Here is a 14,974-nt window from a genome sequence, read left to right as displayed (position 1 = left end):
TGAAGTACTGACTCAAACCTGAGCAGAATCCTGGTCATCTGCAGAGCATGTTCAAGACTCACCTTTGTTTGTTTTGTGAAAGTCTTGCTGCAATAACTGTGTAAGCGAGAGCATAGCAATCAACAGTTTCTAACATTGGGGGGGAGGGGGGATGCAAAGTGTAGCATCCACGTGAATATTTTGATACATAGGGCTTTGCTGAAGAATAGTATTCTGTGATAAACTAAAATTAAATTCTGCAGCAGGGTACCTGGATTCTGCAGCAGCTTAATTTTAATTTAAAAAAACTGAAGGGTTTTACTTAATGAATTAACTATGAAGTTGAATAATAAAGTTGTAATGAATGGGACAATACACACCTTTAACCTGTTGTTTCATACTCTTTGCAGGCTTGTTAGACAGTTGGTTCATGTTTTCAAGCTTATTTTAGTAGAAACTTAATTATTTAAATATGAAAGCATTGATTCTGGAGCACAAATCTCAGGGAGAGGGTAGGTTCAGTGTAGCTGTGCTCTTAATAACTGTGTTTGGCACTTAGATACTAATGTGATAACCATCCATACACAATTAAAATAGGTTAGATAGAAAATTTTGACATGGCTAACAGCTATGAAGATAACTGATTACAAAATCTAAGATAACCCTGATGTATCTTAATATTTTTATAAACATTATGTTGTTGAGGGGGCACGTAATTTCCACATAAAGTAAAAAGCTGCATTTGGTGTTTCTTTGGTAGATATCTCTTGTTGGAGAAAGCACCAAAACAGCTTGCTGAGCGGTCACATATTTTTAGCAGCTTCTTCTATAAGTGCCTGACCAGGACAGGAAAGAACTCCGAAGAAGATCCCAAACTGTCGTAAGTTCACTTGCAGATGCCATAATGTCACTGTTTATAAATAAAGGATTGTTACGTTAACAGACCAGTACTGAAAGTCATGGTTTTAATTAGAAGGGGGAAGAAACACATTAGTATTATACAATATTCTCCTGTTATGAATGTTTTCCATGGATCACTCATAATCTTCGATAAAGTGTCCTTTGGCATGTAGTATTCTGAGTGTTCGCAGATCTTCCAGGTATGCTGCAAGTCACAGTTTAGGTTTGCAGTCATAGGATGGTAATGGTGGATTTTATTAAAGTTTGTCTGTGATGGACATTTGATTATAAATATGAACAGTGCTTTCGCTTTCCTCTAGATTATTTGTTCTGAGTCTGGAGTTTAATATGCCTTCACTTAGTTTGATTACCCCTCTGTTGAAGATTCATACAATTTGGCAAGACAGACCACAGTTTTTTCTTGTTTCTTTTTTTTTTTTTTAAGCATAACACATATAGCTACTCCCTTTATTTAGTAAGTTCACATGGTAATCACATGGTTTTTTTGTGAGAGAAGTTTTCATATTGTGTAAGGGCAGTTCTCTGATATAGAGTCAGATTCTTTCCTGAGAAGTCAAGTTCTCTGAAATTAGCTGTACCTGGCTGAGGAAATTGCCCTCTTTGTTTATTGAGGATGAAATTTCTCTCTCCTAACATACCCATGCACAAAATAGCCAAGTTGCTGTGTAACTTACTTCCTCTCCAAATCCTAGAGTGACTGGAAGGCTGCATTGTAGACCCTTCACAGATACTATTCCTGCCTATGGATTTTAGTAGGACCCCTTCCCACTGCATGCTTCCTCTGCTCATTTTGAGCTGCACATTAGTGGATCCTGTAGTCCTGTAGCCCCTCCCCTAACCTGCTCCCAAACCTCTTTACGTTGGTCTGTGCAGAGTCAGCAGCAACACGCAGGGGGTGCAGAGTTGTTCCATCCCCTTCCTCAGCACTTTGTCCGTACCTTTGCACAGACACTGCTACAGTTCAGGTTGTAATACAGATAACTTCTGGAATGGAGTGTATTTCACTCAGTTGACTAATATGTAGCACTTCACAAATCATTCAGTAGTTTTCACATCATCCTGTTCTAAATTAGAAAACCTGAAATTTTTTTTGACAATATCCCTTAAAAATGAAATTCTGTTTTTTGACTGTAAATTGGAGAGGAAGTATAGTCTAGTAGTTCAAGCACAAAACCAGGAAAGATCAGTGTTCTATTCCTGGCTCTTCCACAATGTGTGAACTTGGACAAGGAACTTACATTCTGTTGCTTAGATTTTCGCCTCTATAAAATGGAGTTAGTCAATAATACTGGTCTTCAAAAGGGGTGTTGTGAAGTTTAGTTCATGAATGTTTGTTTGTAAATCATTAAAGATCCTTGATTAGAAATTGTTACAGAAGCCCATAATATCACCATCTTCCATGGGCAATTGCTTGGTGCAGGAGTTAGTGGATGAGGTTCTATTGCCTGTGTTATGTGGGAGGTCAGATTAGAAGATCATAAAGGTCCTTTCTGGCCTTAAAATCTATGGATAACCTAGCTCAAATAAGTTTAACCGAAAAGACTCAGAAAATTTACTCAGTATACAGCTCAGTCCACCTGTTCTGTAAGTGACTTCTCATAGATTCTTGATGCAGCCTCTGCATCTCTCCTGTCTAACTGCTCTTGAGATTTCTTTTAAAAAATGGACTTGTTTAAGGTGGGAAGCAGTAGAGTTTATTGGAGAGCTAATTTCCAGCCTGCCACTTCTGTGGGCATATTAATAATGTTCAGTGCATTTAAATACATTCCCTTTAAAGATTTTTAAATTGGCAGTGCCCTTCTTTTCGGACACAGAAAAAGTAATTATTCCAAAATATTTGCTTTGATTTGGTTTTAAGTTAACACAGCTGTATTGCCAACCCTAAGCATTCAGAAATCATGAGTTTGGCCCCAAAAATCATGACACTTAAAAAAGATATTAAGTGTTCAGTTTATTTACATTGTGGGTTTTGACCTTGAACATACAGTGAGCGTGGGAGATCACATGTTCAAAATTTTCTCCGGAACAGGGAAGTCTGGGAACATTCTTTCAATGTCAGCTGAGAGTCTCACATAATTGCATGACTCCAGTACCTGTGGATTTACGAGGAACGCCACGTATTGCAAAACTTGCGATAAGTTAATGAACATTGGCAACGCTGAAGTCCTTCAAGAGAAAAACCCAAAGAAACAAACCAACAGTAATTGTTGTTGTTGTATTCACAGAGTGGCACAAAGAAGACATAAAAGAGTAAGAACATGGACTCGACACATAAACATCTTTAATAAAGATTATATCTTTGTCCCTGTTAATGAGGAGTAAGTATGACACACACACTTCTGAAACAGTTTTTTGTAGGGCCATTTTCTGAATCTTAAAATTTCAAAGATTTGAAATTTATTCTTGAAGGGAGCAGTGAAATATCCATGATCCAATATTTTATGATCCACTAACAACAGAAATAAGTGCCACTAGAAAGTAAGGGATTCCTGATCCTAGATGGACTTAAAGCACTAAACACCATATAGTCTATCTAGATCAGAGGTGGGTCAACTTTTTGGCCTGAAGGCCACATGGGGAATAGAAATTGTATGGTGGGCCATGAATGCTCACGAAGTTGGGATGAGGGAGGGGGTGAGGGCTCTGGGGTGGGGCTGGGGATGAGAGGTTGAGGGTGCTTCGGTTGGGATGAAGGAGTTTGGAGAGCAGGAGGGGGATCAGGGCTGGGGCACAGTGTTTGGGTATGGGGAGAGGCTCAGGAGTACAGGCTCCAAGCGGCGCTTACCTCAAGCGGCTCACAGGAAGCAGTGGCATGTCCCTTCTCCAGCTACTACGTGGAGGTGTGGCCAGGCGGCTCTTCACGCTGTCCCATCCACAGGCACCACTCGTGCAGCTCCCAGTGGAGTGCCGGAGGTGGCCACTGGAGTGCGTAGGAGCTAGAGGATGCCATGCCATGGCTTCCAGGAGCCACATGGAGTGGCCCCTGACCGTGTGCCCCAGCTGGAGCACTGGAGCGGGGCTGAGCCACATGGTGAGGCCCAGGACCCTGGCTGGAGAGCCAGAGCAGCCCCTCACCCAGCACCCCATCTGGAGCGCCAGAGCGGGGCTGAGCTGCATGGTGCAGCACCCAACCCAGTGCCTTGGCTGGAGCACCGGAGCAGGGCAAGCCCCAGATCCCGCTCCCCAGCTCGCGGGCCACCTTAAAACGACTTCGGCCCATGGGCCATAGTTTGCCCACCCTGATCTAGATTAAGAGCCTGCATTTCCAGTGGTGTAACAGATTAGTCTCTAACTCCAGCAATTTAGGAGATTGAATAAAATGTCAGAATTGAAGTGAGGTAGTAATCTAAATAGTAATCTAAATAGTTTTAGGGTGTGCTCTCACTATGTACCAGGGTTAAAAATGCTTTGGTTTGTCAGTACAAACACTCTCAGGACTGTTAAGCTTTTCCACATGCAGATACTGGGGCGGTCAGCAGGAAAATAATTACACAGACTCTGGGTTTAAAAGTAAAATAAAGAGCAATCCTATTTGTTTTGCAGAAAATATAAAGTTCTCCAAATTTTGCATTTCATGTGCATCTGGTTTGAAGAAAGATATTTCCTTGCCTCCAGTAACCTTTGCTTTGTGGGTCTTTATTGCAGAAAGGGTTTTATTCTTAGGCAGGTTTTTTTTTTAGTTGACATTATATACTCTATGAACTTGGGTACTTTCCTATAAGCAGTCCCCTGTAGAACAATACATAGTACTGCAGTACCGGAACCAATATATGGGCCTGATTCTACACTGCCCCGCACCATGGAGGTCCCATTGAACTTGATAAGTGACGTCAGTGGAAATTGTGTATACAAAAGAGCAGCTGCAGAGTGAGGTCATCTAAGTGTGTTCAGGTTGGTGGAATGTATTGTGGACTATATCCATGTTTTCATACCTGGCACTGATAATTTGATGAGGGGATCCTGAGGTTTTTGTTTTGGTTGTTTGTTTTGTTTTGTTTGCAGGGAGTGTGTGTTGAGAACCAGATAGGAGAAATACTTGAGAATCAGGAAAGTGAGAATTATCTTTGCAACAGGGTCCTGCTGCAGAGGTGAAAATGAGTAGGAGGATATATGTATCATTGTGTTCTTCTAAATGAGCATCATAAAGGTCAGAACTCATAGACGCTACAGTGGAGCAACAATGCATTAGTTCCATTAGCTCATTAGTACCAAAGGCTTTCCACAGTTTTTAAAGGACTCTCTAATACTCAATTACTGACCTTTTTTTTTTTTTTTTTTTTTTTTTTTTTCTTCTTCTCATCGCTATGGCAGGTCTCACTGGTACATTGCAGTAATTTGCTTTCCTTGGTTAGAAGAAGCGGTATATGAGGACTGTCCAAATCAGGGGTCACTGTGGTCCCAAACTCGGGAATCCCCACTTCAGTCCGAAAAAAAGAGAGAGACCGTTAGAACTAACACAGTGCTGGTCTTCAATGATAATTGGAAGAATAAAGAAGAACTGGATGTAAAGAGCAATCTGCACTCAGAAGGTAGTGGGGTTTTTTAAGAGAAAATGATGAAAAACAGTTAGCTTCAGTAATACCTGAATGCTTTAATGAGGCACTTATCAAAGAAAACTTAATCCTTTGCAAGATTGATGTAGTGGATTTTTTAGATTACCAAATATAGTAAAATTTCCTGATATATTAGGGGCTGTATTGTGTTCTTGATACCTGTGTGCAACTTTCTTAGACACGAATGGAAGTGGCATGTGCAGATCCAGCGCATGATATAGTCCTAAGTGAGGTTTCCATACTAGGATCCTGGTTAAACTCCCATCAAAGTCAATAAAAATTCTCTCATTGATTTCAATGCGAGTTGGATCAGAAACCTAGTGAAGTCTTTCAGCAATATTCAGACATGCTTGTACCAAAGGGAACTAAAGCTAGCTTATTCTCATGCCGTCTTCTTTACAATGCAGATAGTGCCATTGATCAAGAGATGCAAATATTTCAGCCAACAAACAGAGAATAATTCTTGTTTTCAATTTACTGTCTCACACTAGGTAAAGATCATCATGCTTCGTCTCCAAACTTGGAGTCAAATCATTATGAAGTAAGTACTTTTTTGTATTTACAAGGAAGAAACTGTGAAGTCTTTGGTGGCAATCTGACACTATCAGATTAAAACTATCTGCTAATATCTCTTTAGGTAAACAATAACAAGTAGCGGTGTATATTGGCTGTATTGGACAAAGACATGCTTGGGTTTTATTTTTGCTTGGCATAACTAGACTACTTGAATGTCACTGCTTTAAAATAAAATTACATTTTTGTAAAATTGACTTGACCCCTATGATCCAACTTGATATTTGCCATCAGGTTCTTCATTAGCAAAGTAGCTTGACTTCCAAGAGAAGTGAATTACATGTGAGGAGGGTAATAATTTCCATTAATGTTTTTAACAGCTCAACCTTGTAAAATTTTACTCTCACAGAGCAAGTTTTTTTTGAACACTGAATAAAATATAATGATTTGTTTCATTATCAATGTCTAGCTAAAAGCAAAGGAGTATATGTTCTATCTGGGCTGGTAAATTTGCACGACTGTTTTGCAGGGTTTACAATCTGTATCTGAACCAGTTATGTTTTTAGCCTGGGTTATTGCTTTCATAGTATCTGAGACATGTTTCCCTATAGCTTCTTGATTCTGCATCTTCTGAGCCCAATCTTGAGCTGCTGGGCTCTGCTTGTTCTTTTAAAGATTGACAGAGGGGTAATGGAAGATGAGCTTCTTTATGAATCAAAAGTGTCTTTAGGATGGTTGGGTTCTACAAAACTATCACCTCTGGGACTGGCAGGGAGAGCAAAATGAGGGGGAAAAAATGCAGGCAAGCAGATGTTTGTTGATTTTAAGAAAGGGTATGGGCTAGATTGTGGCTCAGTCTAATGCAGCGGCAGAAAGGATTGAAAGGGTGTAAACTCCTCCCATTCTCCCCTCGCCCCCATGTGACTGCATAACTCTTGGTCAGAACTAGAGTCTGGGCACAAGATGGAAAGCAGAGGCTGAGCGCCTGGTACTCCCTCTTTGAAAGTAAGTGGATGAGAAGGGGAAGGGAGTAGGAGTCATGTCTGTGTACCTCCCCCAGGCACCAGCCAATAGAGCTGGTTGGATGCAAGGGACGGTAATATAATGTATGGCTAGTAATGGTCTGATGCTGTATAGTCTCCCAAACCTGAAACAGCAGCTCTGGAGAAATGACCCAGAGAGGCGCATCTGAGACACGGTTCTTTCCACAGTTTCTTCTGGGCCATTCATTCCCTCTTTGAGAGTAAACTCTCCATCTAGCCCTTAGTGCTTCTTCGAGTGATGGTCCCTCTGTGTATTCCACATATGGGTGTACATGTGCACAATGCACATGAGTCCAGAAAATTTTAGTAAGCAGTGTCTGTTGGTCTGCACACATCCAGTGGAATTCTTCGTGCTCTGAACCAAGGGTGTAAAGGCCAGTGAGGACTGATGCCTCTCCAGTTCCTTCTTACTGCTGCATGGCTTGAGTCAGAATCCCACGTCTGCCTCGACCTTCCTCTTCTGTAAACCTGTGAATACAATTTGTAAATTGTTTAATGGCCTATACTTTAGTGTTTTTACAGTTAGTTTAGTTTACTTCCCACCCCAGTGAGCTTCTTCCTACAAAGAGGGACTATGCCAAGAGTTTATGGGTTCAAGAACTGTCTTTCCTATCCACAGCCACAAGCTCTGCCTCATATCACCATCAAGTGCAGCATCTGCCTCTCTGCTTCTCCCTGAATTCGGGAGGAATGAATTTGTCATCTGGGGAGGTACTTACCTGTAGCTGAAGGTTCTTTGAGATACATGGTCCCTATTTGTATTCCACTGCTGCCCTTCATTCCTGATGCTACAGACCATCTCTAGATTCGTGGTAAGAAAAGGAGCTGGAGAGGCATCAGTCACACTGTCCTTTATGCCCTCAGCTCAGAACATGAGGAGTTCCACTACGTAGATGCAGACCAAAGGATACTGCTTACTAAAAATGTCCAGAGTCAGGTGCATGGTGCGCATGTGTACCCATGTGTAAAGTACAGATAGGGACCACACATCTCGAAGAACCTCCAGTTACAGATAAGTAACCTCCAGTTCTTGTTGGTGGCAGTTAGAGTAGAAAATATTTAAAAAGGAAGTAGTTACCTTGAAAATCTCACTAATTTGAAAAAGATTTCCCTGTTATAGTACCTAAAATTAGTAGAAAAGAGGTTAGTGAAAAAAAAGTTTCTCTAAAGTTTCTCTTTTTTTCAGTGTTTACTTTGTACATTTGACAGCACTTTGTGGGGTTTTATTGATTCCCCAGTATACTACTTAGCTAGTCATTTTCTCTGTTTATGAAATGATCGCTATAAACATCAACAGGGGAGCAGCGAAAACATAGTTTTTTTTTAAAAAAAAGGATTTTTTAAAAAACAAGTAGTATTATTTGAGTCCTCTGTTAGAAATTTATCATTTCAAAGTTCATGTTGAAGTCGCTTTTTGATTTATCTCTCAGCGAAATGCATTAATATTTGATTGCTTTGAATATATCGTAGGTATTTCAGTTTCTTGATCACTTTGTTACATATTAATTTATCCCATCAGATCACCTAATAAAAATGTAAAGTCATTTTATGCTTTTTCTGGATACAGCTTGTAAAATGTATTTTATGTTTTTCAGAGCTCTTTAAGTAATTGCAAATTAAAGAAAGTTTGTAAAAGGTAAGTTTATGCTTTCATCATAATGTAACAACACTTAAGTTTCCATATTCAGCAATTTGGCAGCAACACTGAGCACTTCATTCAGGTTTACACATAATAAGAGTTACCGTTAAAGGTGCTTTGTTCAGGTTTCCCCATTGATTCCTTAACCTTTCTACTCATATTACCACTGAAATTAAGTCACAAAATAAAAACCTCTTTCTGGCACTCAACTAATATGCCTAATGAAAGATTAAGCTGATTTTTGTTTTTGCTGTCAACAGGCCTTGTATACTCATCTTGGATTCTTTGAAAGCAGGTTCTCTGCAGAACACAGTTCAAATCTTGAGAGAGTAAGTAACAGTTTTATTCTTGTGTTAGACAGGGACATTATCAAAGCAGATTTTAGACCCAAAATGTGTGACTTACATTCTTTCAAAAAAATGTGCAAAACCTAAGAAAAGTTTCCATGATTTATTTAAAAACAAAATAGCCTGCTATGCAAATGTCTGTTGTTCAGTTGTAAACATCTCTTTGCAGGATTGACACAATTACAGGCCTGCTTCAATATCCTAACTAAATGTAGTGCAAAAAGGGAAAAAAGTGATAGGTATGCTAGACTTTTAAAAAAAATAATAATAAAAAAAAAAATCTTCATTTCAGTTATCCGAGGTGTTGTGATAATGCAGGTCAGGAATGTTGTGTAATTCTTTTAAACCTGAAAGTGTTCTTTCTAAATGGCCAGTTTTTAAAGAGTAGCCTTCAGTTTTGTGAGTGTACGTTTACAACATTTCAGTAGCATTCAGGTACTGCATTTTTGCACACAGATTAAGTATGGAACCTGGTTGAAGGTGGCTAAAAAAATTGGTATTACTGATTTAGTCAGATTAAAATATTAGTAGCTCTTTTATAAGGCAAGAATAAGAACAGCCCTGAAATGTTGTATGCAAACTTAGTGCCCGTATATAAAAGTACTTAGGGGAAATATAAACGTATATAATGATCATATTCTCAAGTTGTTGTCTTGAGTTGGAGTAGTAACTTGAGCTCACTGAGAACAAAAGCACTATTGTAATTATCTGTATGGAAGAAAACTTGATGAAGAATCCTTGGTGTCGCCCTTTCAACACTAAGCATTGCAACGTCATTCTTTGAGAAGTGTTGTACAGAGCAAATAACTTTAACATAGCATACAAAAAAATCTTTTTTGAATCAGTGCCCTATTGACAATATTAAGTACTCGGGACCAACTGGAATGTGGTTCTTGGTTTTTATTGTGTTTAATGAAAAGAGCAAAATGCAGAAGACCTAATAAAAATGGTCAGCGATGGAGACTCCATCATGACCCCTGGTAAATTGTTCAGGTGGTTAAAAACAGTAATTAACTGTTGCAACAATTTACGAAGTGTTGTGGTGGATTCTCCATCACTGACCCTTTATAAATCAAGATTGGATATTTTCTAAGATCTGCTTTAGGCATCATTTTGGGGTAGTTTTATGGCCTGCCGTACACAGGTGGTCAGACTGGATGATCACAATGGTCCTTCTGGCCTTGGAAGGTACAAATCTGAGAATAGCATACAGAGAACATCCACCATGTGTAAATCTGTCCCTGGTCACACAGTGTGTTCAGACCAGTCTAGGGTCTGTGAATTTTGCAGCACTATCTTCTCGATCTTCTCCCTGTCGTGGGACGTGCAGAGGGCTGTCCAGAGAGTTCTGCCTAGGTCCAGGGATCTGTGTGTGTGGAGGGAGAAGGTGGTTAGCAAATATCCTCCTACAATCCTGTCAGACTCCTGTTCAGGAATAAGTCTGACAGTGTAGCTCCCTTTGTGCATGGAATTTTCCTGTTCAAGGAAGTCCAAGGGTTGCTTGCTGCTGACAGGACAAATCTTCTGAGTATGATTCTACTGGAGCATAGAGACAGTAAGCCAGAGAAGGGCTGCAGGGGACCAGGAAGTAGGTTTAGTGCTGTGGTTCTCAAACTTTCGTACTGGTGACCCCTTCCACACAGCAAGCCTCTGAGTACAACCCCCCCTTATAAATTAAAAACACTTGTTTGTTTATTTAACACCATTATAAATGCTGGAGACAAAGCAGGGTTTGGGTTGGAGGCTGACAGTGCATGACCTTCCATGTAATAACCTCGTGACCCCCTGAGGGGTCCCGACCCCCAGTTTGAGAACCCCTGGTTTAGTGGAAGAGGTCTCCTATGGAGTCTGGCATCTGTGAGGTTTGGGAGCTGCATCCTTGGCTTCTTCCAGTCAAGGGAGGCAAGGGTCATCACATTCACATCCAATTTTAGAATTTGGAGGAATTTCCAATAGGGGAACCTGGTGAAGTTCTCTTTCTACAAATTTCTCCTTCCTCCTCACTTTTTCTAATGGGTTTTCCCATAGGAGAGGGCAGTCGTGCCCATGGTAAATTAACTCTAAACTGAATGAAAATATGAGCCCATAGTTCTTTGTGTTAACTAGGGAATGGGCTTCATTTGGACTCTGAAGCCCTTACATTCAGTTGGGTGTGTATCTTGCACTTCTCAGTGGCCTACCTTTTCAGGAGCAGTATGGGTGTTGGGTGTTCATTTCTGAAGCCTCAGAAGCAGTGAGTGCTTGCAGCTCTAGCTGAAGTCCAGCAAAAGTTGTGGGTAGTTGATACTTCTGAAAATCAGACCCAGCATGTCTCAAGGAATCCAAAATTAGTGGGCAGTTTTGAACATTTGGCTCAATCTGTAGCTGTTGCAGTCAGAGAGCAATAGGGGAGCCTTCTGGTGGCTAATCGAACACCTGTAAATTCCAATGAATGGTAAGAGCAGTCCCTGAAGCCCAGTGGATGCCTGGCATCATCATGTTACAAAAGTGGTTCCTGAAGACTGTCGTTTAGTCTTTACCATAGATGGGGTACGCTGTCGAGTTGAAATTGCTGTGATCTAACTGCAGGTAGTTCAATTTGTTCCTAATTTAAATTCTGACGTTAGTTTTATGGTTTGCTTAGTGTGAACAAGATGCTTTTTTAAAATTTTTTGTGTGTGTGAATCATTTGACAACGTCAACCTAATTCACAAACTTTACACTCTGCATAATAGTCATGCAGGATAATTGTAGCTTCTTCAATTGTTCACGTTTAAGAAGTGCTGTTGCATCTTCCTGACGGCTTGAGGAAACCCTGCACAGATGGCTGGTCAGAATTACCTTCCCATTAAAATTTACCTTGGCTATTTCATGCATGATGTAAATTATTTGGTATGGACACATGTGGGTATAACACAGTACTGAACCATGGAATTATCTGTACATTTTCAAACGAGTTTTTGTGAGAGGTTGTGGAAGCAAGTTGGTTAGAAAATTGTGGTGTTTACTCAGTACTGTCCTAAAACAGGCAATACCCCAAAAAGGGGAGCGTTTAGGAGGCCACGTCTTGAGTATTTAACTTATTCTGTTTTATTTCAGGTACCTGGAAATAGAGTGGGAAGCTAAACGAAAAACATACCGGGAATTCAGCAAATCAACGATGTTGGATTTCTGTCCCAGAGTCCCGAAACAGGATAACAGCAGTGATTGTGGAGTATATTTATTGCAGTATGTGGAAACCTTCTTCCAGGTACAATATAGAAATATTACAAATGTCTGCTTATAACCTTCTTCTGAGTGAAATCCTCAAATCCTTTTGAACACTTAATGGTGAGGCATAATATATTGTTCCACGTGAGGAAGGGGAGAGAAGATCTACCCTTAACCTGGAAGCAGGGCTGCAGGGCAGCCCCCTCTGGTTTTCTTTGCAGCTGAAGTATAGGCAACTGCCCTTCTATCTCCCTTATAGAGTTTTCTGGCCACTTGATCCAGTGTGGCTTCTACCCTCAGACTGTCAACTTTCCTGGTGTATTTGACGTCTGTGCAGAGCATGCTTTTTTGGAATGTGGGGGCGGAGGAAGAGGGAACCCTTGCATATTTGCAGTGCCCCTTTTCTACATCCCTGAATCAAAGTCCTGTGCATGGACAGATTTGTGTGAGTCCTCAGCCCCTGGGCAAATTTCTCTGTGCAGAAGAGCATGATAAGCTCCTACATAGATGTGAGCCAAAGTTCAGCACTGATCTTTCTGAACAGCTCATTTTCTAGCCACTTGGTGATGTACTCTGATTCTTACCTTTTCCTCTTCATTTTAACTTAATGTTCAGATTTCACATTTTTCTTCCTCTGAATGATTAAATGTGTGATCATTTAAATAAGTAATTCAAAGAAGTTGGTTTAAAAAAATCTCGTATCTGCCCACAGGCTGGGCTTGTGGAAGCTGATTTATGGCATCTAAGCATCTAGTTTAGTTAGAACAAGCACATTCTCTGCCCCCACCCCCACCCCCATTCTCCTTCTCCACCAGCATAATGTGGTATAGAGGTCCCAGTGCCAGAGCAAGTATTCTGTCCCCGCCATCTTGTCTGATGCCACAGGGAAAGAGGTCCTGGCTTAACCTGCAATCTCCCCCTCTGGTGTCCTGCTGAACCCTGTAAAGGCATTCTTCATGCTTGTCATTTCTTCACCAGCAGACAGTCTGGCAGGAGAGATAGGTGGGACTGTTATACTGTTAGAAAACTTCATCCTGCAACATACAGTTTTCAGGGCCACGTGTGACTAATTAGCTAGAGTGCATAATGTGCACGTGTGCTTTCTCTCACCCCCCAATGTCACCCTTCTTTTCCCTCCTATCCTGCTGTCTTCCCCCTCCTTGCTAATTGCAGAATGTTGTTTCCTCCCTCTCCGTGAATTAAGATACATTCCCAAAGGGCCATGGTTCTACAGATGCTATCCTTTCAGATGGGACGTCCTCCCTTTCTCTGCCTATGTGAGTGTTGGGCACAAGAGATGTCAGAATGTATCTCCCAAAACTGACCCTTTAAAAGGGTCTTATCAAGTTTCCTGAGGCAAACTGCTACGGTGTGTAGCTTATGCCTTATTATACATTTCCAGTCTTTAACATTGTACAGCGAGTAAGCTAGGATGGTGCTGTCCAGTCTCAGCAATAGTGTGCATGGAAGTCTAGTGAAAAAGCTGAAAGTGCAAAGATATCTTTTAAAAACTACTTTTTTTGCCACCAGGATCCTGTTGTTAACTTTGAGCTACCAATGCACTTGGAGCGGTGGTTCCCTCGTCGGGTAGTGAGGAGCAAACGGGAAGAAATTCGAGACCTGATCTTGCAACTGCACTTGCAACAGCAAAGCGGCAGCAGCAGCTAATGAATCTGTTCAGCCAAACCTGGCACAAACATTTACAAAAAAATTGCTGGAAAGCTGCTTAGGAGCATTTAGACTCTTCCTTACAAGAAAAAAAAATGCCACATAGTATTTTTGTTTGTTTGTTGTAAATTTATTCTGAGGCTTTATATTTGAATTGTATGGTTAGAGGGTGCAGGGAGGGCTGGGTGTAGGGTTTAGATAAAGCATAAATATGTAATTTAAAATTAATATTTGTTGGCTAACTGAATTTTCACTTGGAATCTGGGAGCAGCATACAGGTATGTGCCGTAAAGATGTGAAAATATTTTAATTCTAAGGAGTGTGTTCCTCCCCATTTGTTACATTCATGTAACTCTGGGAGCTGAGTAAGCATATAGGTGTCATATGTGATGCCTCTTTGTTTAACTTGACGACTGATAATATCTCCGACCAATTATTGTAAGTTTCCCCATGTTGCAATTCTCGGGTATAGTATGAATACTATGTATTTTTTAGTTTGAGAATATAGTACTGAATCTCTTTAGAGATGCCTTTTGTGGTATATTTTGTAATAAACTGAATCGGGAGTAACCTGCACCCAACAGGAGATCAGCCTGTTGAGAATGGAAATTGCTGTTTAAGTGTTTCCATCATAAAACTTATTTTCAAAGGAGTTGAAAACATTTGCTCCAGGGTGAAGCTTGAAACCTTGCAAGGTGAAAAGTGAACTTCCTTCTACATTTTTAGATCCTTTTTTTCCTTAACCAAATTTTTAGAAAATGGTCTTGATTTTAAAATATAAATACATGCTGGTTGCAAAGACAGTAAATTAAATCCTCCTCATCTTACTCTTGTGGGTTGTCCTATTGACTCTGATAGGATGACTTGCATGTGTATAAGACAAGCAAGGTTTGGCCTAGTATGTTAGTTTTAGGGGCTCTAATGTGAAATATATGCCTTAAGAAACTGCATACGTATTACAGTGTCCATTCCTGCAAACAGTTAGGTCTGTACAGAACTTTACTGATGGGAGTTGGTCCTAGTGAATCCTATTGAGTAAAGATACTCAGATGTTTAGGAGTTTGAATTGGGCCTTTATTTGATAAGCTAGAACAAGTGAGTGTATATATATTTATCCAGTTT

The 14,974-nt window shown here is 40.4% G+C and overlaps 1 protein-coding gene across 1 annotated transcript in view; it reads left to right on the top strand.

The window, feature by feature from the left end:
* Positions 1 to 12,149: 12,149 nt before the first annotated feature.
* IMPG2 (interphotoreceptor matrix proteoglycan 2) overlaps positions 12,150 to 14,974 on the top strand; it is a 113,206-nt gene continuing 110,381 nt past the window's right edge. Inside the window, exon 1 of the mRNA XM_032804500.1 lies at positions 12,150 to 12,224. The gene's annotated coding sequence lies outside the window, so the exon portion shown is untranslated. The remainder of the gene's footprint in view (positions 12,225 to 14,974) is intronic.

The sequence above is a fragment of the Chelonoidis abingdonii genome, chromosome 1 (assembly GCF_003597395.2).
Source record: "Chelonoidis abingdonii isolate Lonesome George chromosome 1, CheloAbing_2.0, whole genome shotgun sequence".
Lineage (NCBI taxonomy): Eukaryota > Metazoa > Chordata > Testudines > Testudinidae > Chelonoidis > Chelonoidis abingdonii.
This window is presented reverse-complemented; position numbering and strand designations above follow the sequence as displayed.